Raw genomic sequence first — 27194 nt, 5'->3', positions numbered from 1 at the left:
ATTGACCGGACTAAAGACAATCCTTTAAAACTCACCCTGCGCCGTCAACAACCGTAAGTATGGTGTCCATCTCCTTTGTGACGCTCTTGCTTTTGCGGGCCTTCAGCTGGAAAATCCAAGCACAGCAGGCTTCATCCCCGTTTGCCTGGCGTTTTTTCCTGACAGAGAATTGGACCAACTACGCTCAGACACAGGTACAAGGCCATCTTCTGGCCACAGCTGATTGCCCCCCTCAAGGTTGTAGCTCTCCTATCTATGTTAATTTTACTGATTTCCAGGCACAACCGGGAAAAGTCACCCCAGCTATTTGCTTTCTCTTTGACCAACAAATCCCCTATTGTAAAAACACATGGGTTGAACAAAGCGTCGGCTGCCCCTATAGCTCATGTAAAATCCACACTGTCAAGACTCTCATGGCCTCAGAAACCCTCTCGACCCAAGTGTGGAATTCCCATAATTTTTTTAAAAACTGCCACAGGCTACACATGGGTTATCTGGGATCCCTGGGACTCCCGTTGGACCTCCCAACAGAAGGGGGCCATGTACATGACATCTGGGACAAAGTGGCCTAGCAGCCGCCTCTATCTATGGCGCTCACTTGTTCAGATCCAAACCACCCTCCACGCTAGCACCTCCCTTTGCAACATAACCTCTCCTCCCAACTCCACTCTGTACGACCCTCATGGCTCATTCTTCTGGTGTAATGGAACTCTATATAAAAATTTCACTGTTCAGGCCACTAAGAGCCTCCTATGTCTCCCTGTTACAATAGTTCCCCAACTAACCCTGTGAACCCCTGCTGAATATCTAGAAGGAGACTACGTCCTTCCTTCAGGACAAAAAGGGGTGTATTTCTTCCCTTAGTAGCCGGTGTCTCACTCACCACATCTGTAATAGCGGCAGGGTTAGCAGGAGGAGCCCTAGGCCACGCTCTCGTTACTACCGCTAAGCTCTCCCAACAATTCTCCATAGCAATGGAAGCTTCAGCCGAATCCCTAGCCTCATTACAAAGGCAACTGACCTCCCTCGCCCAAGTTACTTTGCAAAATCGGCGCGCCCTAGACCTGCTTACTGCCGAAAAAGGGGGAACTTGCCTTTTTCTCAAAGAAGACTGCTGTTTTTACATAAATGAATCTGGGTTAGTAGAGACGCAGGTCCAACAGCTACACAAACTCAGCCTAGAACTACAAAAACAAAAATTCAATTCCGCAGCTGATAGTTGGTGGAGCTCCTCCATGTACTCCCTCTTAATGCCCCTAGCAGGACCATTGCTAAGCCTACTCCTCCTCCTCACCATAGGGCCATGCATACTAAACAGAATAATAAACTTTGTCAAAGATAGAATCAACACTGTCCAGTTAATGGTCCTTAGAACACAATATCAACCCATCATCAATAAAACAATTGAAACAAACACGTAAGACCCAAGATTGGCTCTTGAAGACACAACTAAAAGCGGGGAATGAGATAGAAAGCCCCTAAGGGAAAAATTCTAAACATACATGCATGTGACCACCCCCCGGGCTTACACAAACAACTTATCTAGAAAACCCCTAGCCGTTTGAGGTTGCAACATACATGCATGTGACCACCCCTCGGGCTTACACAAACAACTTATCTGGAAAACCCCCAGCCGTTTGAGTTTGTGAAAAAGGCGGGAACCAGCCAGAAACTGCCGAATGTTCAACTTTAAATGTTAACCAATAATAAGTTTGTAACTACTGTTTCTCTGTGACTTGTTTGTACCTCGCTATAAAAGAAACCCTAAAACAGCAGCCGGGGCCTCTCTCTTTACCTGCCATTGTATAAAGCGGAGAGGTCGGGGTTCGAACTCGTAATAAAGCGACCCCGGCTATTTGGCTTTGACTCTGGACTCTGGTGGTCACTTACCGGGGTCTCACGACTTCGGGCACAACATTCTATCCCTTAAACTTTCATCCCTCCCATGTTCTGTCTGTTGCAGGGCCTTTGCATATGCTGTTTGTCTGGCTGGAATACTAACCCCTCCACTTATCATTTAGTTAAACACTATTCAGCTTATCTGAAAGCTCAGCTCAAATTTCTCTTACTCCAAGCTGACTCACTTGACCTCACTGACTGGTCAAATCCCCTTTTTACAGTTGATCATTTAGTGTCTTTTTAATACTTACCACAGTTACAACTATATGTTGTTTATGGGATTGTGTGATTAATATTTCTCTCTTCCAAAAGACTGACTGTAAGTACTATGAGGGCAGGAACCATGTGTCTTCTTTATGCAAACTCTATTCCCCAGCGCATAGCACAATGTCTGGCATCTAGTCCTGCTTTTGGTGAATATTTACTTGCCTAAAGGATGAAGAATGGTTTTCACTGGTTGGCACTGGGGGCCTGGTGTGCAACTGGCCCCTGAAAGGCCCAGCTGGTGAGCTGCCTTACCTCAGAATAACAGCACTGGTGCCTCCCAGGTCTTCTATTGGCAATGGATGTCTTGGCAGAAATGGGAGCTGGGCTCTAAAAACTCCAATGTCTCTTGAATTACATTTACTTATTTTTTTAAAAAAAGATTTTTCTGAGGCTATTCTAGCAGTTGATTTTTGTAGTTTGGCTATGATTCAGTAATTTCCCTGAAAGACAGGGGCCCTGGACTGTTTCCCTGAAAAGAGGCAGTCCCATCCCTCTTGGATAAGAGCACATTGTCTGTTCACAAGGGACCTTCAGAGTTCTGCTTCTTGGGGGAGAGCCCAGGAGATGCAGCAGCTGCAGACTCAGTGCTCCCAGGGGGTCAAAGGTCAAAAGGTCAAGGGTATCTTTCTGCAGGATACCCCAATCAACAAAATCTACCGAAAGAACTATTTGCCTCCCAGTTCCTAAATTCAACTTCCTGCCCTAGGCTATGGGCACTGCCATTCTGAAGTTTCACTGTATTATGATTTGTGATATCAATAAACATGAGCTTTGATGTTGACTTGGGAGAAGGGCTCTCCTAGCTTAATGACCAGTGAGTGATGTTGTGTTTTTTTTTTTTTAAATATGTGCTGTTCAATCTCCAAAGGACCAACTGACTTGGAGAAACAGAGAATATAAAAGTAGTTTGTTCTTTACTGGGAATGTAAGTTCCCCATAAGCAGGACTCTTGTCATTTTCAGGCCTCCGTGTTGAATACACACAAATATGACACAAACAAATACCATATGCTTCCCTCATTGGTCACTTTCAGCTCTTCTGTCCAAATAACTGTACTCCAAAGTGGTACAAAACAATCATGAAGAAAGAATTTACTCACAGGAAAAAAGTGAGCCATTGCTTGTCTGAATTGTCATGTGGCCAGCGGGACCTCCAGGAAAGAGGCAGCACCGAAAAGCAAATATGGTACATAATATGGAGAAGGGCGGCTTCCAGGAACAGCCATTTTCTTTGTAAGAGATGGAGTTCTGGCAGGCACAGGCCTTCTGGTCTTCAGAAAGCCATGCCACAGAGTCATGGATTCTGAGACAAATACTTGTTTACTAGTTGCCACTCCGGGGGTCATCTGTCAAAAGGCCAGGGGTCAGATGAATTAACTGTGAAAAATAGAGTAGATACAGTGAATCACACACTGAACTACTTAGTTGCAAAACTCTCAATTTACTTAGAGAAGATGTTTCACTTATTTACTCATTCACTGTTTTGTTTGTTTATTCAATGATAATTCATTGAGTACCTAAAATTGTGTTGGGCCCTACTGGGGCTACGAGGCAAATTAGGTAGATCTTTTCCATTTCTTCATATTTGCTCTTTCCAGCCATTTCAGATTTGTTTACATTATTGATGGATTCAAGAATAGCGTTAATAACTTTTCTAATTTATTCTAAGAACAGCCAAGGTTAATTAAAGAAGAAAGTCATGAAAGAGAAAGAGGGAATCCTGGATGACTGCCTGGCTCTTTAAACCTCAGTTTTCTTATCTGTGAAATATGGGGATCCATTACATGACATTACATGGAGTCTGTTCTGTTTTATAAACATACAGTGAAGCCAATATTTTCTTAGAGATCTGATTGGTCACCGATCCAGTCTTTACTGTTTTGTAATAAATTACCTTAAAACATAGTGAGTTGAAACAACCTCCATTTTATTGTATTTCATACTTTTTATCAATGGAAAATTCAATTGAGTCTTACAGGGGTGTGTGGCCTGCTCCACATCGTGTCTAAGTTCACTCTGACTTATTCAACTGACAGATGGACTGGTCTGGAAGTACTGAGATAAAATCCCATGTCCAGAGGCTTGTTTGGGATGCCTGGGACACTGGGCTCAGCTGAACTGTTATTGTGGTGTCTAGAGATGGCTTTTCCAGCATGACAACCTCATGGTAGCTGGAGTTCTTACACAGTAGGTAGCTCAGAGCTCCCAGAGTGTTCCAGGAGAATTAGGCAAGAGATGCAAGATTTCTTTTGAACTAGGCTTGAAATTCCCAGAACACCACTTCTGCCACATTCCATTGGTCAAACCAGCCCAGATTCAAGGGAAGGGGAGAAACAGACTCAACCTCTCAATGGAAGAATTGCATGGGTCACATGGAAGAAAGTCATTGATGGCAGCCAGCTTGGACGTAAGCTACCATAGTCACCAGGAGCGTTTAAATGCTACAGTGCCTGAGACCTGGCAATTAAAAATGTAAGTCTTTCTGTGATCTTTGATTTCTCCTTCTCTTCCTGTAAGCTGAATCATGGGAAAGTTCGGTAAAATATCTCACGATTACAAGCGATTCCTGAGCATGGATGGAATCTGATATGAAAATGCTTAGATGGGCTTTACATTGAATGAGAAAGATCTGGGAAAATTTCAAAAAGTGCGGAAGGCACGTAAGACATTAGGTCTCTTAGTGGATGCATGGATCAGCTCACAGCCCCTTCTCTCCATTTTGAAACCTCTAGTGAAAGGGATTTCTCTCCTAGACCCCGTCCTTGTACTTCCCATGGTGTTTATCAGGTGTCCAAGGGTACACGTCTTTTTTCCATCACAAATTTCCAAAAACCTGAAGCTTTGATTCCTCTGCTTCTCCCACAAGGCACTAACAGGTTTTCAGTCACTCTTTCCTGAATACACACAATCACTGTGATGAGGTTCACAGGAAGCTGGGAATAACATAAAGACTAGCTTGAGATCAACTCCTGGTACGAGAAAAAGGTGATTTCATTATCTGTAATGGCTAATGTTCAACAGCTCACCGAAGCTCACTAATAGGCAATAAAAGTGAAAACATCCACTGGGGGTTTGATTTCTGGTCTGTGTCTTGGTAAATTAAATAGTGCACACTTTGCGGCAAGAGACAGAAAAGATTTGTACTCTGAGTTTTCACGAGGAGACAATCTTTTTACCCATGAACTCGCTGTCTCTGTACACGCACAATTTTGGCCCAGGCTCTTCCTTTGAAGGGTAATCTTTGCACAGTGTTGTAAAATGTAAAATAGAGGTTCCTCTTCAAAGACCTTCCTCCCCGTCTAATTAGGAATAAACAGTAACTTCTCTTAAAAGCAAAATTTATTCAAAGACCTATGCTAATATTCTTAAATATCTGCTAGCCATAATAAAGAAATCAATGTACTTTGGGTTCTTAGCTCTCACAATTTAGCCTAAATATTTGCCCTGGCATGCTTATACTGGTCCAAGAAAGCATTAGGTTATAGCCTGTTCCTCTTCCTTATTTAAGTGTTTTTATCTTTCTCAGCATTCCACAAGTTATTCCCTCCTTCCTTTGTTCTCCTCTACCTTTGCCGCTTTTAAAAAGTTCTAAGTTGCCAGCCAATCAGGACGAATACAGAATGTGAGGTCCCGTTCCAGCCAATGGAAACTGGACACAGCAGTAAGGTAGAGGCATCAGGTTATAAATGACCCTGTCTTCTTTGTTCGGTGTACTCTGCTGGCAAAACTGCTGGCGAGTATACCCTTTCTGCAGGAAGTAAAAGTAGCTTACTAAATAAATTAAACTTATGTTCAAGTGCTGTTTCTTTACAGCACCAGAGAACAAGCATTTCAAACGGTGTGTAAATTCTGCTCAGCACAGATGGGGGCAGGGTAGTCGGTGGTTGAGAAAGATTAATCATTACCCTTATGACAAGTTTAATTAGTAAGAAAATGGAGGAAAATTGAGAAAAATGAAAGCCTCCTTATTTACATTCTACTAGAGAATCAATTTCAACATCATAAAAAAAAGTAAGACATGAATTACCCAGAAAACATAAGGGCTCCTTGTTTTTCCATAAAATGTGAATACCACAGCCTACTGTTATTGTGTCTTCTGATTCTAACTATACTCTTTCATTCTCTTTCCACCCTAAAGGAAATTGTTTAAAGATAATGCTTTCAGAACCCTCCTACAAGAAAACACAACATTTCTTATGATTGCATAATAACTATATAATACCTATAACTGCATAACAATGAATGTTCTCATTTTTTGTTACTTATTTTCTACTTACTTTCATATTTCAAACCCTGGCTCAACATCTCGCTTGCTGTGTGTTTTGGGGCAATTTACTTAGTGTCTCTCTATTCCGTGATTACCTCTACATTAATAATTATACATATCCATATGACTGGAAAATTAAATGAGCTAAAATAGGTTCAGAACAATACCTGATACATAGTAGATGCTCAATATGTCTAACATGAAAGTAACAAACACTTTCGCCTATATTTTCTCATTTAATCCTCAAAACAAGCCAAGCAACATTAGGGAAACAGGATCACATTAGGAGTTACAGGTCTACATTCTGCAGCCAGACTCTGTGGGTTCGAATCCTGGTTCTCTGTCTCACTAGATATATAATCTTGGCAATTTGCTAAATCTATGTGTGCCTTAGTTTCCTTATTTGCAAAATGGGAATAAGAAGAGTACTTACTGTTTGGACGAACAGAGGCAAGATGGTGCACTTCCGGGTTCTTCTTCACCAACTTTTCCCGCGCACGAAAATGCAGCCGGCGCCGGGGAAGGTGCAGACCAACTGGGCATGCGCCAGGTGACGTCAATCCGAAGAGACCAAGATTTACCTGGTCGCACCTGCGGAACGCCCCCTGACACGCCTGTGCCCCGCCTATTGCCCTCCCACTCCTAGAAAAGCCCATCGGGAGGGACGCCATGGGCTGCCTTCCTCAGTCCTCCACTCCTGTCGGGATGTCGGGACTGAAGGAACTCCGTCAGAGAGCCCCACCAGGGGAGTCTGTTGGCCTTCTTTGCCGGAGGCCGACAGACCTCTTCCCCACACCTTAGGTGACCAAAATAAACTTGCAGTTTTGCTCCTACACTTGCCTACTCGCTGGTTCTTCTGTGCCCGCTCTGGTGGTCTTAGAAAAACAAATCACTTATTTCACAAGTTAAATGTGATATTACACACAAAGCACTTAGAGAAATGCCTGGCACGTGGTAGGTGCCGCCATTTTATTTGCTGCTGCTGAATGGAAATGGCTTGTGTTGCATTAGTGTGCGCAGACGTGTTAGTTTATAGTAGGCTCCCATGCAGGGCTGGTTTCACCAGTCACCCCGGGCCCTGTGCGTAGACTCTTTTAACTTGTTTTCATGTTCAGTTGTCACTGTCTTGAAATCCTTAATAAGTATTTGAAGAAAGGGGATGGCATTTTCATTTTGCACTGGGACCTGCAAATTATGTAGCCAGGCCTGCCCTGCTTTCTGGAATTGATTCAGGAGCACAGTTGCTCATGGGCCACTCTCATGCTGACTCATGTGAGGCCGTGCATTTATTCTGGGGCATCCCCAGAGCTCAACATTTCTGCATATTGAGCTTTGCCCCTATTGTCAGAGTAAAGGAGCTGGGGGCCAGCTGGGTTCTGTTCCGGGTTTGGTACTTTTCAGTTCCACTGGTGTCATCTGAGATGAAATTATCACAAAGTATTGAAAATCCACACTCACAGCTCACATTGTACTGAATAGGTAACTTGTATCAGAAACGTGTTTACTATTAGGTGAGAAGCCATTGTGTTAATACAAAAGAAATGCATAAAGAGTGTTAGAAAATGTATCAGAACTTCTTGGCCAGGCATGGTGGCTCACTCCTGTAATCCCAGCACTTTGGGAGGCCGAGGCGGGTGGATCACCTGAGGTCAGGAGTTTGAGACCAGCCTGGCCAACATGGTGAAACCCCATCTCTACTAAAAACACAAAAATTAGCCAAGTGTGGTGGCAGGTGCCTGTAATCCCAGCTACTTGGGAGACTGAGGCAGGAGAATCGCTTGAATCTGGGAAGCAGAGGTTGTGGTGAGCCAAGATTACACCATTGCACTCCAGCTTTGGCGACAAGAGTGAAACTCTACTTTATTTAAAAAAAAAATGCATAAGAACTTCTTGTCATTATGTAGTTCTTCAATGAATGAATATTAAAGATCATATAGTATTATTAGGCAGGAGATGGAGAATTTTTAATGGTAATGGAGGTCTTTATACTTAAAACAATATGGGAAACCCCGTATTACACTGAAATTCCTGAACTGCCAGATCCATTTCAATTCACATTTGAGCCTTCTTATTTCCTTGTTCAAAACCTCGCACACAGCAAGCGTACAATTAGTATGTTTGCAGTGAGTGACATAAGCCTAATGGATTGATCAGATTTCCATCTTAATGGGTCAGATGTGGGAAATGTATTAGGTTGAGCTAACAGAAATATCAAGGGACAATGAATACAAAGAGGATCCTGGAAGACATGTGAGATGGAGAAGGGGAGAGTACAGACTGCTTAAGTTCTTGGAATCATAAGAAATGATGAGTCAAGACGAAGCAAGTGCACAATTGGAGGACAGCTTGACAGAACAGAAGCGGGTTTGCCGTGGAAGTAGGCAGACACCATGCCAGTGTGCTCCAGAATGGCATGCCTTCTCACTCAAGTTACGTTCATGGTGCTCCCCTGCTCAGAATATTCCAGTGACTTCCCAGCCTACAAAGCCCCCAATCCCTATCTGGTCTAAGTACTTCCTGCTCTCTCTCCCCACCTCCTTCTGTTCCAGCCACACTGTTCTTCAAGCTCCTTCTTAAACATGCCTCGCATATCCCTGGGTCATCAATGCTCCCTTTGCCTGGAACACTTTGCTATTATTTTCTTCATTCCTCACTTATTCAGGCCTTTTCGCCAAGGTCGTATCCTCAGAGTTAACTTCCCCAACCACCATGTGTAAGATAGACAGCACCCCAGTCATTCTCAAGCACTTCATCTTTTTAAAACATTGTGTTATGTATTTACTTGTTCCATTGCTTATTAGTTTCATTTCTCATCAGAAAGACACATCTTTCTCTTTTGTTCACAGCAGTATGCATAGAGCTTAAAACATTTCCCAGCAGAGTCAATGCTCAATCAATATTTGTTGAAGGGATAAATGGATGAATGGGTAAATGATTTAAAAACCCACGTGCAAATGAAGAAAGCAGTCATTAGAAGAAGAGCAATGTATCGTCTACTAGTTCTGCCTTGGGAGATGATCTAGGGAAGTGTTGGGGAACTGACAGAGAAAGAGATCACAAGGGGGTGGACTTGGATTTCAAATTTAAAGATTATATTGAGCCTGCAAACTTACAAACACCCTGTATACTACAAACTTGTTATGTCTTCTTCTTATGCAGTCATAGTCAGTGCCAATAAACTGAGAGTTTTGGCAAATCCCCAGTAACTCGCCTATTCTCTGTAGTGGACACTGTTGCATGGAAGGAGATCCCAGGATTCCCCAGGCGTGTTCTCCTGGTATCATGGCTTCTGACTTGCCTTGGGTTACTGAGCCAACTAGATACCTTCGGTGCTCTGTCTGCTTTTTGCTCTTACCAAGGAGAATTGATTCCACCCGAGGAAGTTGCAACAAGTAGGAGAATCAACCAATGAAGAAAAGGATGAATTCACTCTCTGAGAAAATATTACCCTAACCAAGCCCATGGAGCTCTAAGTATTTGTGGTAGATTGTATGACTGTTCCAAACACTTCACTCTCTCCCAGTAACACAGGATATATCCGTACTCTTTGCCATGTGACTCTATGATGCCTCTTAGTAAGGCAGGTGGGGAAAACCTTCTTGCCTCACTGATTTTCGTGTTGGCCATGTTACTTGCTTTGGCCAATGAAATGTTAGTGCAAATACCATGAACAGAACTTTCAGTGTACTTGTTTTGTTTGGCTTGCCCTCTTGTACCATATTCCAGGAGAGCTTCCCAGGGTGACAGATACATGCAACCGATTTAAGCCCAGCCTGTAGGCAGAAGCAGAGCTACCCAGCTAATCTGCAGACTTATGGGTAAGAATAATATATGTATGTTATTGTAAACCACAAATATTGGAGTTGTGTTTTTATACCATAAAAACTTGATTAAGACAGTTGTTGGAACATTTTCAGTGATATTTCTGATAATCGTGCCTTATATATCAAGCAAAGTTGCTATAGCTTAGTTATGTTGTGTTACACACCCATTTTGCCTAAATCCTACATCAAACTATGAGAGTCAGATTTTTCACCTCTAGGATGGCTAGGGGGTAAGCTATCCTTCTTGTTCTGTTCCAGGGAGTTTGTCTGCTTTAGAAATGCTGCCTGATGGACCAGCACCAAGGACGTTTCTTCAGAAGAAAAGCTCTGTGTCTTTCCCATTTTTCTCTTACACTCTTTCGCATAAGGCAGGTACTCAGTAAATTGAACTGATTAGTTGCACTGACCAATAAGGTAGTCATTATCACGTCTGGCTATTTAAATTTGAATTATTCACAATCAGACAAAATAAAAATTCAAGTTCTCAATAGCCACATGTGGCTAGAGGCCACCATATTAGACAGCACAGATATGGACCATTTCTGTCATCACAAAGTTCTGTTGGACAGTGGCTATGTCTAGATTCTAGAGGTGGGGTACTTTATTAATTTTGAAGGCTGGGAGAAGTAAATTCTTTGTGGTTTGATGATATGAGTCCTGGGATAATAGGATGGAGAGAGGAGAAAGGGAATAAAAGAAAAAAATGAGCTCTATAATCTCCTTTTACCTTTGGTTTAGACATAAATTATCTTTATGAAATACCACCTGGTGTGTTGGTTATATTCATTTTGCTGATTCTTCTAGAAACATTCTAGGGCACACAGTTCACCAGTCACATTTACTGATAAACGGGTATGTGTGTATGGTTCTTCCAGAGGGTATCTCAACAGAACAACCATGTTTCAATTCATCTCCCAATGCAGGGAATGTTTCAAGGTTTGTAATCATAACCTCCAACACCTCCAAAACTAGAGACAAAAAGAACAACAGAAAAAAATAAGAAAATGTGTTCAGTGCTGAAACGAGCACTCCCAGCCCCATGTCAGTTACAGCAGTGGCAGGCATTATGTTTGTCTCCACAAGATTCATCAAGCTATATGGGCAAAGACTCAGCAAGTAGAAGGCAACAGAGCAGGGGCTAAGATCAGCAATTTATCTGAGGCCAAATACCACAAAACAAAGGGAGATTCATTATGTAAGCTAGCTACAGGTGTATTAGTTCCGTTTCAGAGACTTCCAACAGGTTTTCATATATTTCACATTTAACATCAGTATTAACCTTAATATAAGAGACACTGCAATCATTTTTTATAGTACTTGGAAATGAAAATTCTCAGGAGGAACTTTTCAAAGGATTTTTCAGTTCCATTTTTCTTATAGGAAAAGTTTTATATCTAAGGTAATACAATCTGCTCTTAAAATAGACTGAAGAGTCTCTATTCCTTTCTGAACTTTTGGGTCATCTTTGGTCATTGATCCCAACAAGTGTATTTCTAAGTACTCAGGTTTTCTTCACCAGCAACAGTCCTTGGACTCTGTCATCCCTAGTAGCTATCTTACACAGTATCCAGCACTCTTTAGCTAACGCTTTCCACCCTTCCAACACATTTTGCCTAAATCTTTTTTTTTGAGACGGAGTCTTGCTCTGTCGCCCGGGCTGGAGTGCAGTGGCCGGATCTCAGCTCACTGCAAGCTCCGCCTCCCGGGTTCACGCCATTCTCCTGCCTCAGCCTCCCGAGTAGCTGGGACTACAGACGCCCGCCACCTCGCCCGGCTAGTTTTTTGTATTTTTTAGTAGAGACGGGGTTTCACAGTGTTCGCCAGGTCAGATTTTTCTAGACCTTCTAGAACTTCCACTGCAATGTATTTGGAGCCTCATCAAGACCGCCCATCCAAGGACCCCATAACTTTCTTATTATTTTGCCTTCCTTTCTTAGTGTCTATTACACAGTCCATTATTACAACTACTATCTTCTAAACACCCTTAGATGCCATGCCCCTGTCTCTGATGTACATCTCTGATATACCTTCCAGGGAAGACTCTGAACCTGGTTTTGCCCAGTTTTTGCTTCTTTTAACACTGCCAACTGGATGGCTGAGCTGGCCAACCTCTACTGTGCACTCAACACACTCAACATAGTCCAGGATTTATGCCACATTGCTACATTTTAAGATAATAATTTCAATCACCCCATCTCTCCTCACATCAACCCTCCAGCCCCCTTAAATAACAGCAACAATGTTGCCCTATTCTTCATTAAGAAGGTAGAAACTATTGAATGGTGCTGGACTGAACTGTGTTCCTCCAAAATTGATATGTTGAATACCCTCACCCCCACCTCCAGAGTGACTATAGTTGGAGATGGGGCCCTTAGAAAGTAGTTAAGGTTACATGGGGTCATTAGGGTGGGACCCTAAGTCAATGGGACTGGTGCTCTTATAAGAAGAGGAAGAGATCCCAGAGTGTTCACTCTATCATGTGAAGACAAAGCAAGAAGACAGTCATCTGCAACCCAAGGAGATGGCCCTTGCCAGACATCAATGCCACTGGCATCTTGGTTTGGACTTCCTGTCTCCACAACTGGGAGAAAATTAATATCTCTTATTTCTGCTACGAAGTCTATAGTATTTTGTTACGGCAGCCCAAGAAGACTAGCACAGATGGAAACCATCACCTTATCACCAATAAATCTATAAACCTCCACACACACCCATCTTCCTTTCCTTCTCACCTAGTGTAAGGGGAGGTCAATTTCATGACTATTGCTTCTCAAGAAGTCTTAAAGCTTCTCGAAGACTTTGTTCATTTGATCTATTCTTTTTGCTCTTGTAAATCAATATCTGCTTCTCTGCAGAATTATTTGCAACATCCTGCAAACATGCTTCAGTATCTCCCATGTTAGGAAAAAATTATGTCCTCATCTTTCTCGTACTGCCACCACAGTTATTGATTTCCATTTCCAACTCAATCTCTTGAAAGAGGTGACTACACATTGTTTTCATTTGCCCACCTCTCACTCACTCTTCCCCTACTGCAGCTCATGCTAATTGATACATTTCCTTGATAAGTTCACTGTTGCAATTATCTAATGCTGCATATCAAAGCACGCTAACTTTGTGGCTTAAAACAATAACAGCTCACAAATGCTCTCATCGGACAAGATTCAGTAGAAACAACTGGGTGGCTTGAGGCTGTAGACAAGAATCATCTGAAGGCTCACCCATTCCCATGTCTGGCAGTAGAGTCTGAGAAGCTCAAAATACATCAGACTCCGACAGCAGAGGCTCTTCCAGCATCTTTCTATAGCTCTATGTGGTCTCCATGTGAAATGTCCAGTATGGCAGTTTCACTGTAGTCAGACTTTTTACATGTTAGCTCAAGAAAATGAAGGAGCATGCCCCAAAAGAGAAGTGCCAGCAACTATGTGTGTAAAAAATTAAACTAAAATTCAGTGGTGTAAAACTACCATTTCTTATGCCCACTAATTCTGTGAGTCAGGAATTCAAACAGGACAGAAGAGGGATGTCCTATCTCCTTGCCATGTCTGGGGCCTCCTCTGGAAGATTCAAAGACTGGGAACTGGAGTAGTCGATGCTCACTGTAAGCCAAAACCTCAGTCGGAATATCCGCAGAGAGCCTCTCCATGTGTCCCCACCCAAATCTCATCTTGAATTGTAGTTTCCATAATCCTCACTTGTTGTGGGAGGGAACTGATGGGAGGTAACTGAATCATGGGGACGGTTACCCTCATGCTGCTCTTCTTATGATAGTGAGTGAGTTCTCACGAGATCTGATGGTTTTATAGGGGCTTTCTCCCTTTGTTCGGCATTTCTCTTCCCTGCTGCCACGTAAAGATTACCATGATTGTAAGTTTCGTGAGGCCTCCCCAGCCATGTGGAACTGTGAGTCAACTAAACCTCTTTCCTTTATAAATTACCCAGCCTCGGGCAGTTCTTTGCAGCAGCATGAGAACAGACTAATACACCTGGGCTTCCTCAAGATGTGATGACAGGGTTTCAAGCATGAGCCCTGACAAAGAAAGAGACAGAGAGAGAGAGAGAGAGAGAGAGAGAGAGAGAGAGGATTGAGATCAACTCATGCTAAGTCATTTTGTGACCTAGCTTTGGAAGGCTGCATATCAAAGCTCCATTTTGGGGCTGCAGCCATTTATAGGGCTTAAATATTATATTTGTCCTAATGAGTCCAAAATTTATTTCAGTTTCAAAGATTTACCCTAAGCTTTGATGTCTCCACTTACAACTGACAGGTTTTTCAAACTTATCAAACGTAAAAAAGGTAACTATAGATTTCCCCTATCATCCTCTAGTTTTATACATTTCAGGAACTACCATGATCAAGCCAAAATCCTGAGAATTGACTTTGTATTTTCTATTTCCCTCTGTTCCTTCCCTCCAATTCATCAGTAAACCTGGGTTCTATCTACAAAATACGCTCCAAATACATTCTCTTTATTTTTTTCATTATCACCTTAATCTGAGATACCAACATCTTTTTCCTGGATGACTAAGGTAGCCTCCTAACTTGTAGACAGCAACAGGAACATGTTTGTGAACATGTAAAGTTTTTCATACCCTTTGATCAATCTTCCCTCAATGTCATCTAAATAAAACACCCAGGACTGTGTTAGGGTGAAAGCTCCTTGTCTCTGAACACCACTGGCTTCCACCTTGCAATGCCTCTCTGATGATAGGAGTCCAGAGAAATGGCTCCCTATTACGTTTGTCTCAATGGAATTATGTTGTACTGTCAGTGAAAAAATATTCACCTTGCCTAGAAAAGCATGGTGAATGTAAAAGAGTATTACATCTTTTTCTCTGTTAACCTGACAACGTTTTTCAAGATACACAGATCTTGTTAATTAGGTACATTTCCCTTGATTTAATAATTTATCAAAAATTGCTTACTGAATGCCTTTTGTATGCCAGGCCTTATTCTCTAGTTGCTGGGGAAACGGGTAAACAAAACAGAGCTTCAAACAAGGAAAGGGCAGACAACAAAAATCAAATGTGAAACGTGTCAAGAGGTGATAAGAGCTGTACAGAAAAATAAAGCAGAGTAAGGGAGATGGAAAGTGACAGGACAAGCACAGGGTGTGCGCTGGTTTCCATCTGTTGGTCAGGAAATGCATCCTTTCAAGATGACGTTTGAGCAGAGAACTGGATGATGTGAAGGAGCAGCTATGTGGGTATCTCAGGACAAGTGTTCCAGGCAAAGGGAATAACAAGTCCAAAGACCCTGAGGCGGATGTGTGCTTGGCATATTCAAGGAACCACAAGGAGGCCAGTGCTGTTGGAGCAATGTGACCAAGGAGAGGCTGGTGAAGGATGAGGCCGGAGAGGTAGATTGGGACACTGGTGGTTCATTGAGCAGACTGTGTAATAAGGCTGAGAGTATTTTAATGGAAGGGGTGCTCTTGTTTTTTAACCTTTGGTGCATGCCAGAGGTAGAGAGGGTGTGTTATCAGCCATAAAGAAACCTCCAGTGTAGTAGGCATATGTGTGACATTGGTTTCCCTTATGAACCCCAACATCTATTCAATATATGCAAAGCACAAGATGCAATACCTGGACGTAGCAGTTTCCCAATAAATGAAAACTGTTATTGTTTCTTATCAAGTTTGGAGTTCATTGGAAAGTCGAGGTTCAGGTCCCAAATCCAGCACTTACATCTTGTCTGTGTGACCTCCAGCAAATTACCTAACTTCTCTGGGCCTCTCTGACTATGGTGTCAATAAATGGATTGATTGACAACATACATGGCATAGCATAGTGCTTGGTACGTATTCAGGGCTCAATAACTTTCTTATTGTTATCATCAGGGAGTTTCTAAGCTCCTCCCTTTGTTGCAACAGTATGGAGATGAGAGATATCCTACAGACATAGTGGACATTTTTATGGCCATTTCTAGACCCTCTTCCCCACGGCTGTTTTCCTTGCTTTATTAATGTCTCTGTTCACTGGGCCACCATCACTCTGTATTCCTTGTCCTGCTTTATTTATCCTCCATCACAGTGATTGACACAAAATCTGCTGCACATCTACTTCAGTACTATATGTCTCTTTCAACTAAAATGCAAGCTTCATGGGGGCAAAAGGAGCCTTTTCTTCTTTAGTTCATTGATGTAGCTCCAATGCATAGAATAGTGTCTGGAGGATAGTAAGCTCACAAGTAACATTTGTTGAATAAATAAACAAACAAACAAAAAAACAGATTTCAGGGGGGCTCTTCCATCAGAAAGAATGGGTAACACCCTAAGTCATATACCTTGGCCTAGCCATTTAGCACTCTGATTTTCCTAATACAGAGTGATGTTCCTTTACATCATTATCATGAACATTAGGGAACCGAACATCTTGGATTTCAAGTCTGACAATTTGGAAAGCTGTAGAGTTAGACCAATTTACTTTACCAGAACAAGCAGCCAATCCTAGCTCTACACCAGCCTCATGTGGCCCCTTGGGACCTCACTCTGCCAACCACCCCGTGAGCTGAGACCAGGTAGTGAGTGCTGTAAATTTCTTCCATTAGTGACTGCCAAACAATCCTTTCCTCCACAGAATTGGCTTCTCACTTAATTAAGTCACATATTTCTATTTGTAATTTCTCCAAGGGGTCATTTCAGATATTTCACTTCCTGAAATTATAGTGATTGTATATTTTAGTCTATTTGCAACCCTGCCTTATCCACCAGAGATTGGGTGTAGAAAGATGGAAGAGACCTAAGATTTCCTTTGGCTGCATTTGGTCTAATCAGTGTGAACTTCACAAAAAACATCTTGCTCATTTCCCCAGAACCAAGAGAGACTTATGGAAGCTGTTCTACAAAATAGCAATTGTATTTTATTTGTCATCACTGTATTTTCTTGGGGAAGTGTGGCCTGGGGTTATTTTTGCACTGGGTGGCAGGTTTGACTTAAATCTTCACACAGGCTGCCTGTGGGTAGGGATTTATTCCAGCAAATAGCAGACAAAAAAAAAAGCTAGCCGGGCGAGGTGGCTGGCGCCTGTAGTCCCAGCTACTCGGGAGGCTGAGGCAGGAGAATGGCGTAAACCCGGGAGGCGGAGCTTGCCGTGAGCTGAGATCCGGCCACTGCACTCCAGCCTGGGCGACAGAGCGAGACTCCGTCTCAAAAAAAAAAAAAAAAAAAAAAAAAAAAAAAAAAAAAGAGCAGTTCTCTAACAATTCTTGTGATAAAAACTTCCACATTGGAGCTATAACATTTTGGGTTCTTCCGGTTAACTTGAAAACATCTGTGTGACCCAGCTGGTCACCTTGTTTTTCCTCTAAGGTCTGCAAGTCAACTACTGAAACCACTGAGAATCATCGATGGAAATTGCCAGTGTTTGCAAAATGTCTCAGAGAGAAATCTTACCTTTTAATTCTTCCTAAAGTAAAACAAATGAGCTGTATTCCGTTCCCACCTTGTTTGAGTATGAAAATTCAGCTTAGCAAAATGCTAACCCTCAGCCTGGTGGCATCAGAAATTTTGTGCCCCTGGAGGTATCACAGGAAAGCTGCTTCTGGGGGAGCTCTGGCTGGCAAAGCATGGAAGAGCATGCAGGACACTGCTGCCTTCTTCCAGGCAGGCAGAGTGTAAGGGATGAGATCAGCTTTCCGGACTAGAGATCTAATTTAAATAATGGCGGATTTATATAATAGCAGATTCATTTGCTGTCTCTAGATCAAGATTGCCAGAAACTGCAAGGGTAAGGTTTGCATTCATAATAAAGCTGGGGGCGGGGGTGGGGGTGGTGGTGGTTCTTTCCACTAAAAGAACTGTCACTCATCCTGGGACAGGAAACGTGGGCATCCCTTCGGAACTGAAATGGAGAGGGACTTCCTACACTCTTTATCCCAGGGCACGAGGTTATGGGCGGGGTAGGAACAGTTCTGACAGGTAAATGTGATCAGTGAAACCTCTGGGCGTACTGGGGATGTGCCCTGGGGACAATGGGGGTGTGTTGATTTCAAGAAGTTATGTAAGTAAAACACTACAATGCAGGCCCAGGCCCAAGGTGGTAGAAAGCAAGCCCAGGTGAGTGTAGCAATGAGAGGTAGTCTTCCTCCACCACCCCACCCCTATGTGATCCAGGGAAGTCAGGAAGGGGTGGAGAGATGGAAGCCATCAATGTGTCCCTCCCATCTCTACTGGAAGTAAATCTTTCCCTTTCTTGATCTCCACAGTGGATAGTGGCCCAAGGGTAGCAAATGTCCAGGATAATTCATTTAGATTAAGTTGACAGACAGGAAATAATAAAAAGAGATTAAATTAGCCGTAAGGTTGTGAGTGTGTGTATCTGTGTGACAGATAAGGTAGTCAAGAGAGAGCTATGGGGTAGCTGAGAAAGTTGACTGTGCTGACACTCTGGAAAGGTGAGCTCAGCTTGAGAGAATCCCAGATATGTATGAGGTTCTTCCTAAATGGAAAGCATGCAGTACAAAACGCAGAAATGGCTTTTAGTTCTCATAACAGATGCCTCCCCCAAGCTGAAACCCAAGCTGGTGCCCTACAGCTGATACTGGATCTTTCATGTTGTTCTAAATTAAATTCAGAGCAATTCAGCCTCTGCCACGAGTACTATTATGTGGGCTTACTTTCACTAAATCTATGTTTATGGGAACATAAAATACATGTTGTTCCTATAGTCAGATTTTATTATTGATGATGATCTCTGATTCGTGCCCATCAACTGCCCTTTTAATCACTGTCAGTCATTTAAAATAAGGTCCTTCCTCCACTCAACTGTATTTAGGGCTAATTAAGAGTAAATAACTATTCCCAGCAAGGAAGGCAGAATCCAAGCAAATCTTTGACAAATGCAGCCTTCCTTTTGGAGAAACATATTCTTGTCTGCTGCCAGTAAATATTTCCATACAACCAAAGGAAACTCTGCATTTTCCCCCCATGGAGAATGTCATGCTGCTTTAATACAGGTAGGGAAAAATAAATACCATCGAAAGCTAGGAAGGAAAACACAAGAAGCATTTAATTGAGAAAAAATATGTAATTCTCCATCTCTTTCAGTGTATCCCAGCTCCATTTGCTTGCCGTCCTCAGCTGTATGAAGCAAATGAATGCAATCACAGGCTTTTAGCTCCCACTCAAGTCTGACATTTCCCCTAAATCTTCCCTCCTCCCTCCACTCCCACCCTCTCTGTGATGCAACACAATTCATTCATTATACTTTGAAGGTTACAGTCGATTGCTCCAAGACAAGAATGCAAAATGGATAGGACCAGACTTCCTGCATTTCGAAGGTTCATCTTGATTTCGGTTCCACAGGCTCTTCGGAATGTATTACCCAAAAGACTCGTTAAATTTTGCTTTGACTGGGCCTTTGAATTTCCCCCTTTCATTTAAAGATGAGAGTTGTGGTTACTTTGCAAATTATAGATTTTAATATTTCTTATATTTCCATTTTCCATTGGACTCTTACAGCTATTTTTGTGAATTTCTTCTAACTGATAAAAGTTAAAATGAAATGCCTTCCCACCCAGGAGACGAAGAAGAAAGGAGTGTATTAAAAGACACACAAGCTCAGAAAAATTGGGCTGGATGAAGAAAAAAAAAAGTACACTTTGAGCTATCCATATGGAAATATAAGAAATATTTCTTATATTTATCCCTATTTATGGAAATGTAAGAAAGCTCTATTATAAAATGTAGAGTTGGAACAAATTAACATAATGAAGAAACAAGCAAGGGTTTTTTTTAAATGCAAACACATTTAAAGAAGAAATTTTATATGCATTCAACAGAGTGGTTGAACATCAACAATGTAATGCTCTGCTCAGCCCTTCTTACTCATTTCTCCTGCTAGTTTCTTTTTTTAATTAAACTTTTAAGTTCATGAGTACATGTGCAGGTTTGTTATACAGGTAAACTGCATGTCATGGGGGTTTGTTGTACAGATTACTTCATCACCCAGGTACTAAGCGTAGCACCCATTATTTTCCCTGATCCTGTCCCTCCTCCCACTCTCTACCCTCAGGTAGGCCCCAGTGTGTGTTTTTCCCCTCTTAGTGTCCATGTGTTCTCATCATTTTGCTCCCACTTGTAAGTGAGAACACGTAGTGTTTCGTTTTCTGTTCATGTGTTAGTTTGCTGAGGATAATGGCTTCCAGCTCCATCCATGTTTCTGCAAAGGACATGATCTCATTTTTTTTTATGGCTTCATAGTATTCCATGGTGTGTATACACCACATTTTCTTTATTCAATCTGTCATTGATGGGCATTTAGGTTGATTCCACATCTTTGCTATGTGAATAGTGCTGCAATGAACATACATACGCATGTGTCTTTATGATAGAACAATTTCTATTTCTTTGGGCATATCCCCACTAATGGGATTGCCAGGTTGAATAGTAGTTCTGTTTTTCAAGCTAAAGTTTCTTAACTCTTGTTTTTGTTGATTCTCCAAGGAGGCTAGAAACATTAATAATCTTTAGAATTATTTTTAATTGATTCACTTAAAAATCATAGGCAGATTCCAGCTTACTAAGTGATAGTTGGCACCAATGTGCTAAGTTTTGCTGCATATTGATTATGATATCCTGGTTCAATTATTTGTTCCACAACTCTTTGTTAAGTATGTATCATCTGTCAGGTAGAGCTCCAAATGCTGAGAATACAGAAGCAAAAAAAAGCGAAATACAGACTCAGCCTGCAGAGCTTACATTCTGATAAGGAAAATATCCAGTAAAAAATGGGCACATCACATTTTGTGAGTCATTTGTGCTATGAATAAAGGCATAAATCTTATCAGGTGAGGCTGGCTATTTTACAGAAGGTCACTAGGAAAGGCCTTATCCAGTAGGTGACTTTTGAACAAAGACTGTAATAGGAACGGCAGACAGTGGTAAGAGATAGGTTAGGGAGATGAACGTGACCAGCCTTGGAGACCATGGCAAAGATTTGGACCTTGAATTTGAGGGAGAATGAAAGGCTTGGCTCATCAAAGTTGCATGATTTCATGAAGATTTCTCTGGCTATATGGAGGACTGGCTCTTGGGTAAGATTGCCATGTAAAACTTAGGATGCTCAGTTAAATCTGAATTTCAGATGAACAACAAATAATTTTAGTATAAGCATGTCCCAAATATGTCATGGGGCATACTTATACTAAGAACAATTTATTGTGAGGCCAGGACCCCTAAAATAAAATGCTGTAGTCACTGACCAACCTGAGAGTAATCCTTGCGTGGTTCGTTATTCTCTTGTTTTTCCAATCCATTTTCCTCCCACTCTCCAAGTAAACTCCTCCAGCCTGATACTCATGAATTTCCAGTGAAGGTAAGGCTGCGACTTTGGCCAACGACTTTTTCCCCATCTATCTCTCTCTCTTTTTTCTTTTTTTTAGACGGAGTCTCTCTCTGTTGCCCAGGCTGGAGTGCAGTGGTGCGATCTCAGCTCACTGCAACCTCCACATCCCAGGTTCATGCGATTCTCCAGCCTCAGCCTCCTGAGTAGCTGGGACTACAGGTGTGTGCCACCACAGCTGGCTACTTTTTGTATTTTTGGTAAAGACGGAGTTTCACCATGTTGGCCAGGCTGGTCTCGATTTTCTGAACTTGAGTGATCTGCCCGCTTCCCCAAAGTGCTGGAATTACAGGTGTGAACCCAGTCCCATCTATATCTTTAACAAGCCCCTGCTTACTTCCTCATTGTACAGCCTCTATCTAGGCTTCTGACTAGTGGCTCTGTCCTCCCTTCACGACATGCTAGCATCTCAGAGTATTGAGATTGTTCTCCTATCCCCAAGGCAATGCTGCTGGAACTTTGTGAGGACACACACACCCACACACACACACACACACACACACACTCAGAGAGAGAGAGAGAGACAAGAGAAAGAGAGAGAGAGAAATTGGGCTGCTAGTCATTGTTTCCTAAGCACCCAGGGCTAACCTGCTAAGTGTACTTGTGTATACTTAGACCGTGACTCTCCCTGATCAGTAGTAGTTATAAAAACAAGATGATCCTCTACACAATAGCAACATGCATTAATAAATAAGATATCACAAACCCTTGCAGACAATGAAGGCTCATTCTTGAGACTACAGGTCAAAGATGGAGAGTCAAGCAGTAGTTTTTAATGAGAAATGTAAGAGGCAATTTTCTGTTTATTAGCATTTAAGAAAGCCAAAAGTTATAGACAGTTGAAGGACTAAAGCTGGTTTCCTAGTGTAATGTATTAGTAGGCTCAGGCCACCGTAATAAAATCTCACAGATGGAGTGATTTAAACACCAAAAATTTGTTTTCTCAGTTCTGGAGACTGAAGTCCAAGATCAAGGTGTGGGAAGGTCTGCTTTCTTCTAAGGTCTGTCTCCCTGGCTTGCAGATGTCTCTCTCTTTCCTCATGTGGTCTTTCCTCTCTGTGCACACATCCCTGGTGGTCCTTGGTGTCCAAATTGCCTCTTCTTATAGGGACACCAGCCATATCAGATTAGGGCCTACCCTAATGAGCTCATCTTAGCTCAATAACCTCTTTAAAGACCCATTCCAAATACACGGTAGTCACATTCGGAGGCACTGGAGGCTAGGGCTTCAATACATGCATTTTGAAGTGACACAATTCAACTCATAACAAGTGAGGATACACTTATAAGGACAGTTGGAGTCCCCAACAGCTGAGGGACTGAAAAACCAAATTGGATTCCCGGAACAACAGAATAATAGGGCTCTCTACTAGTGGTCAGGACGAGAAACAAATGAATGGAACTCAGGGTCAGATACTCACCTGGACCTGGCATCCCTTCGGCCTCAAATGTGAAATATCTATTTTCTCAGTGGATGAGTAGTCAACTGCTCTTTTCTCATGGGGAGTCAACTAGTCCGTAAGGAATGCAGAAAGATTAGGAAAGCGTGTACAACACATCATTCAAAATTTAATTCTAAAGACCCCCTGATCTGTAAAGTTTGATAATCATCAACCATAGACAATGTTAAAAGGGTTTGAAGTGGTTTTATGACATGGCAAAGGGTGTAATAAGCCTTTTGATAATGGGAGAGTAGTAAGCACAAAAGAAAAATTTGGAAACCACTATCCACACTAGTGATTTTAAAATTGTTCAAGTAATATTAATCTGATGGCAGAGGAGAGCAAATGCTAGCTGAGAGAAGAATGCTTCAGTCAGCTTGGGCTGCCATAGCAAAATACCATCAACTGGGTTGGTGCAGATATTTATTTCTCACTGTTATGGAGCTGGAAGTCGAATTTCAAGGTGCCCAGTCAGGTCCTGGTGAGGGACCTCTTCCAGGTGGCAGTTACCTGACTTCTTGCTGGTTCTTCCCATGCTGGAGAGATAGAAAGCTCCAGACTTGTCCTTTATTTTATTTTATTTTATTTTATTTGACAGAGTCTTGTTCTATCACCCAGGTTGAAATGCAGTGAGTGGCATGATCTCGGCTCACTGCAACCTCCACCTCCCAAGTTCAAGGGATTCTCCTGCCTCAGCCTCTCAAGTAGCTGAGATTACAGGCACACACCTCCATGCCTGGCTAATTTTTGCATTTTTAGTAGAGACGGGGTTTCACCATCTTGGCCAGGCTAGTCAAGTGATCCACCCGCCTCAGCCTCCCAAAGTACTGGGATTACAGGCGTGAACCACAGCACCCTGCCTCTTCCTCTTCTTATAAAGACACTAACCCCATCAAGTGGGCTTCCCCCTCATGACTTTGTCTAAACCTAGGCGCCCCCCCAAAGCCCCACCTCCAAATACCATCACATTGGCCATGAGGGCTTCCACATGTGAATGTGGGGAAGGGGACACAAAATTTAGTCCATAATAAGAAAAGAGAAATGTGTGATTGTACTTTATCATAAAAATATATTTCAACTCTATATTCGGTTCTATAACTGTTTTTGGGTTTTTGTTTTGTTTTGTTTTGTTTTGATAAAAAACCTGTTACTTTTGTCTCTCAAGTCCCTCAAGAAAGTTCATGCTCCAACAAGGGGCATCATGTTTATCATGGAACCAAGGCAGAGAGGTCGGAAGGGCTCCCTGGCAAAACTCCAACAGGCCTGCGCACTGGCAGGAACGAACAGTGGGATGGAGCCACAGGTCCTGGCCCCTCCTCTTCCTGTGTGCAAACTGAGATTCAGACTAGAGGTGGGAATTGCACCAGCAGGGACTCTGGCTTTGCAGATGGTCCCTGTTTCCCTTTTTACCCAATAACACTCTGCCTTACTCACTCTTCAAATTGTCTGCAAGCCTAAATTTTCAGAGCCCTGTGACAAGGACCCCGTCTTTAGCTGAACTAAGGAAACGTCCCACAACAGAACTTTGCCTGACCTCTGGCATCATCTTCTCAGCTCCCTGCTTATCTGTGCCTCAGCTGGAGACTCTTGACCTCAGAGGCTTATGTGTCCTCAAATAGCAGGGAGTAAGACCCTTCAGATAGAAAGTCTGACTCATAATCTCATTAAGCCTTGGCCATGGGACTTGCTCCAGGCATTCTATGAGTACATGAAGGTCTAGGTTCTAGTGCAGACAAAGACAGAATTCCTCCTTTCTCATCCCAAGGCAGTAGCTCTACAAATCTCCCTGAATATACCAGGAGCTCCCACCATTTCTTTGTTAGTTAATGTTATCAGTTGTCTGTGTACAGTTAGGATGCATAACAAGCAACCACAAAACCTCTGTGGTATAAAACAATAAACTTTTTTTTTTTTTTTAGCTCATGACTCTATGACTTGGCTGGACAGTTCTGCTGATCTTGGCTGGGCTTAAATAAGCAGTTCTTCTTCTCTTGGCTAGGGGGGACTCATAAGTCTGACCGTGCACTCGCTTTTAGTTCATGTAGAAGGGTCTTGGCTGAGATGACTGGCTTTGCTCCACATGGTCTCTCATCCTCCAGCCAGCTAGGCCAGGCTTGTTCTCATGATGGAGAGAATAGAGAGCAGAGGTGTTACAAGCCCTCACAAGGCCTGGTTCTGAGGCAAGGCCACATTCTATTGACTAAAGTAAATCAAAAGGCCAACCCAGATTGAAGGAACAGGAAAACAGACTATACTCTTGATGGAAGAAGCAGCAAAATTACATTGCAAAGGGCACAGATTCAGGGATGGATAGAGAATTGAGGTTGTTTTCTCAGTCAAAAAGTAGGCACTCTGAGCCATCTATTTTAGGAGCAAACTTCTATGTTCATTTTATCTTTTTCCATATTGGTTACTTATGAAGGCCAAGGAATCTCACTGGAACTCAGGACAGAGTATTGCTGTGGGAAGATTTTAAGCCCTCTTTGGACACGCATTTTAGCAACTTATGCACACTGGTTGGGAGGAGGAGGGGGTGTGCGGATCTTCTCTAATAATGACTGCCTTGAAGTCTGGTGGTTGACTGCTGACGAATTTGCTCTGTTAGATTGAGCCGAATCCTGGATAGAAGTGAGAGAGATTTGTGAGAAATTTATTAGAGTTGTGACAATTTGGCATCTGCTAGGGCAAAGATTTCAATCATGTGGAGAAAGAAAAGATTGTCAAAAATGTGGAGGAAAAAGATTATGTAAGTCAGTGATGCTTAGATATATAGCAGGAAAATACATCATATTTTGGAAGCTAGTTTAAGAAACTTCAGTAATTATGAGTCAGATTTATAGCTCATAAAATGTAGTTTTTTTCGGGAGATCACATCTCACAGTTAAAAGAGAATATACTAAAGAAGTGTATCCCTTCATTTTAAACTAGATGTCATTACCCTAGTCAGATGTTTACTTCTCTTTATCTACAACTCAAGATGAATGTTGGGGAAAGGAGAAAAAGGACTTCCATCATTTTAGGAATAGTCATGCAAAGTAAATTTCAGAATCTAAAAGGAAGGGACACAGAACTATGTTGATTGGATGTAACATTTCATATGTGAGGCCCTGTGAAGGGCACATTATGTCATTTAATCTCCACCATAATATTGTGGGATAGGCACTACTAGTCCCTGATTTTACAGGTGAGGAAGCAGAGGCTCAGAGAGGACAACTGGCTTGCCTCATTTCCCACCACTAGTTAGATCTGAAGACACCAATTCAACCCTAATCTCCTGTTATCCATTTTTCCTTTTTCTGACTGCAATTATTCCATTGTAACAGACAACTACTGAGACAGCCAGGTGGGAGGGGGATCCCTGGAAAAACTCCAGGCAGCCTGTGCACTGGGAATGCGCATTGGGGTGGAGTCACAGACGTTTGCGCCATTTGCAGTGGGGAGGAGCCTGACCCCTCCTCTTCCTGTGTGGAAACCGGGATTCAAACTGCGAGACAGGGAGCGCTCTATCAGGAACTCTGGCCTTGGGGAAAATCCCTGTTCCCCCTTTTTTTCCTTTTCACCCAATAAAACTCTGCTTTACTCACCCTTCAAACCGTCTGCGAGCCTAAACTTTGTGGTTATGAGACAAGGATCCCATCTTTAGCTGAACTAAGGAAAAGTCCTGCAACACTACCATCTTGGATAACCTCTTTCAAATCTTTGTAATTTGAAAATTTTAGAAGTTATTGAATTGGTTTTGTTCTTTGTGTGTTTGTTTCCTCAAAGACAGAGAAAGGAAGCCTCTTTAATGCCACATGAAGGCCTCACTTTTTCTTCCTAGTCTTGCTCTGGAATGATCTTTGTTAAACTAAAGACAGAGACACACCCTCAGGGGCAAAAGCCAGCAGGAATGATAAGTACCAGTGATGCTGTGACTCCATAGTTTACAGATTTGAGGAAGAGCTTTGGTCCAGGGCAGACTTGGGGAAGAAAAGTGACAACCACTCATCTAGGCAGATATCCTGGGGTGCTGCTGGGGTGGTGATGCCAGCATCCGTGGTAAGGTAATTGCGAAGAACAGCAGGACTCATTCATTCATCCCACAGGCCTTCCCAGACAGTTAGGGGTAAGACTTTCAGATGCATTTCCTGTTAGCTAAAAAAAAAAAAAAAA

General features: G+C 42.4%; 1 long non-coding RNA gene across 1 annotated transcript; it reads left to right on the top strand.

Annotated features, from left to right (window-relative positions):
• The first annotated feature begins 863 nt into the window (after nucleotides 1-863).
• On the top strand, nucleotides 864-17275 carry LOC117094450. Its single transcript, XR_004441555.1, has 3 exons — nucleotides 864-1331; nucleotides 2761-2763; nucleotides 17263-17275. It is a non-coding gene; the product is annotated as an uncharacterized LOC117094450 (long non-coding RNA).
• The last annotated feature ends 9919 nt before the right edge of the window (nucleotides 17276-27194 follow it).

The sequence above is a fragment of the Trachypithecus francoisi genome, unplaced genomic scaffold (genome assembly GCF_009764315.1).
Source record: "Trachypithecus francoisi isolate TF-2019V2 unplaced genomic scaffold, Tfra_2.0 Lachesis_group13, whole genome shotgun sequence".
Taxonomy (NCBI): domain Eukaryota; kingdom Metazoa; phylum Chordata; class Mammalia; order Primates; family Cercopithecidae; genus Trachypithecus; species Trachypithecus francoisi.
This window is presented reverse-complemented; position numbering and strand designations above follow the sequence as displayed.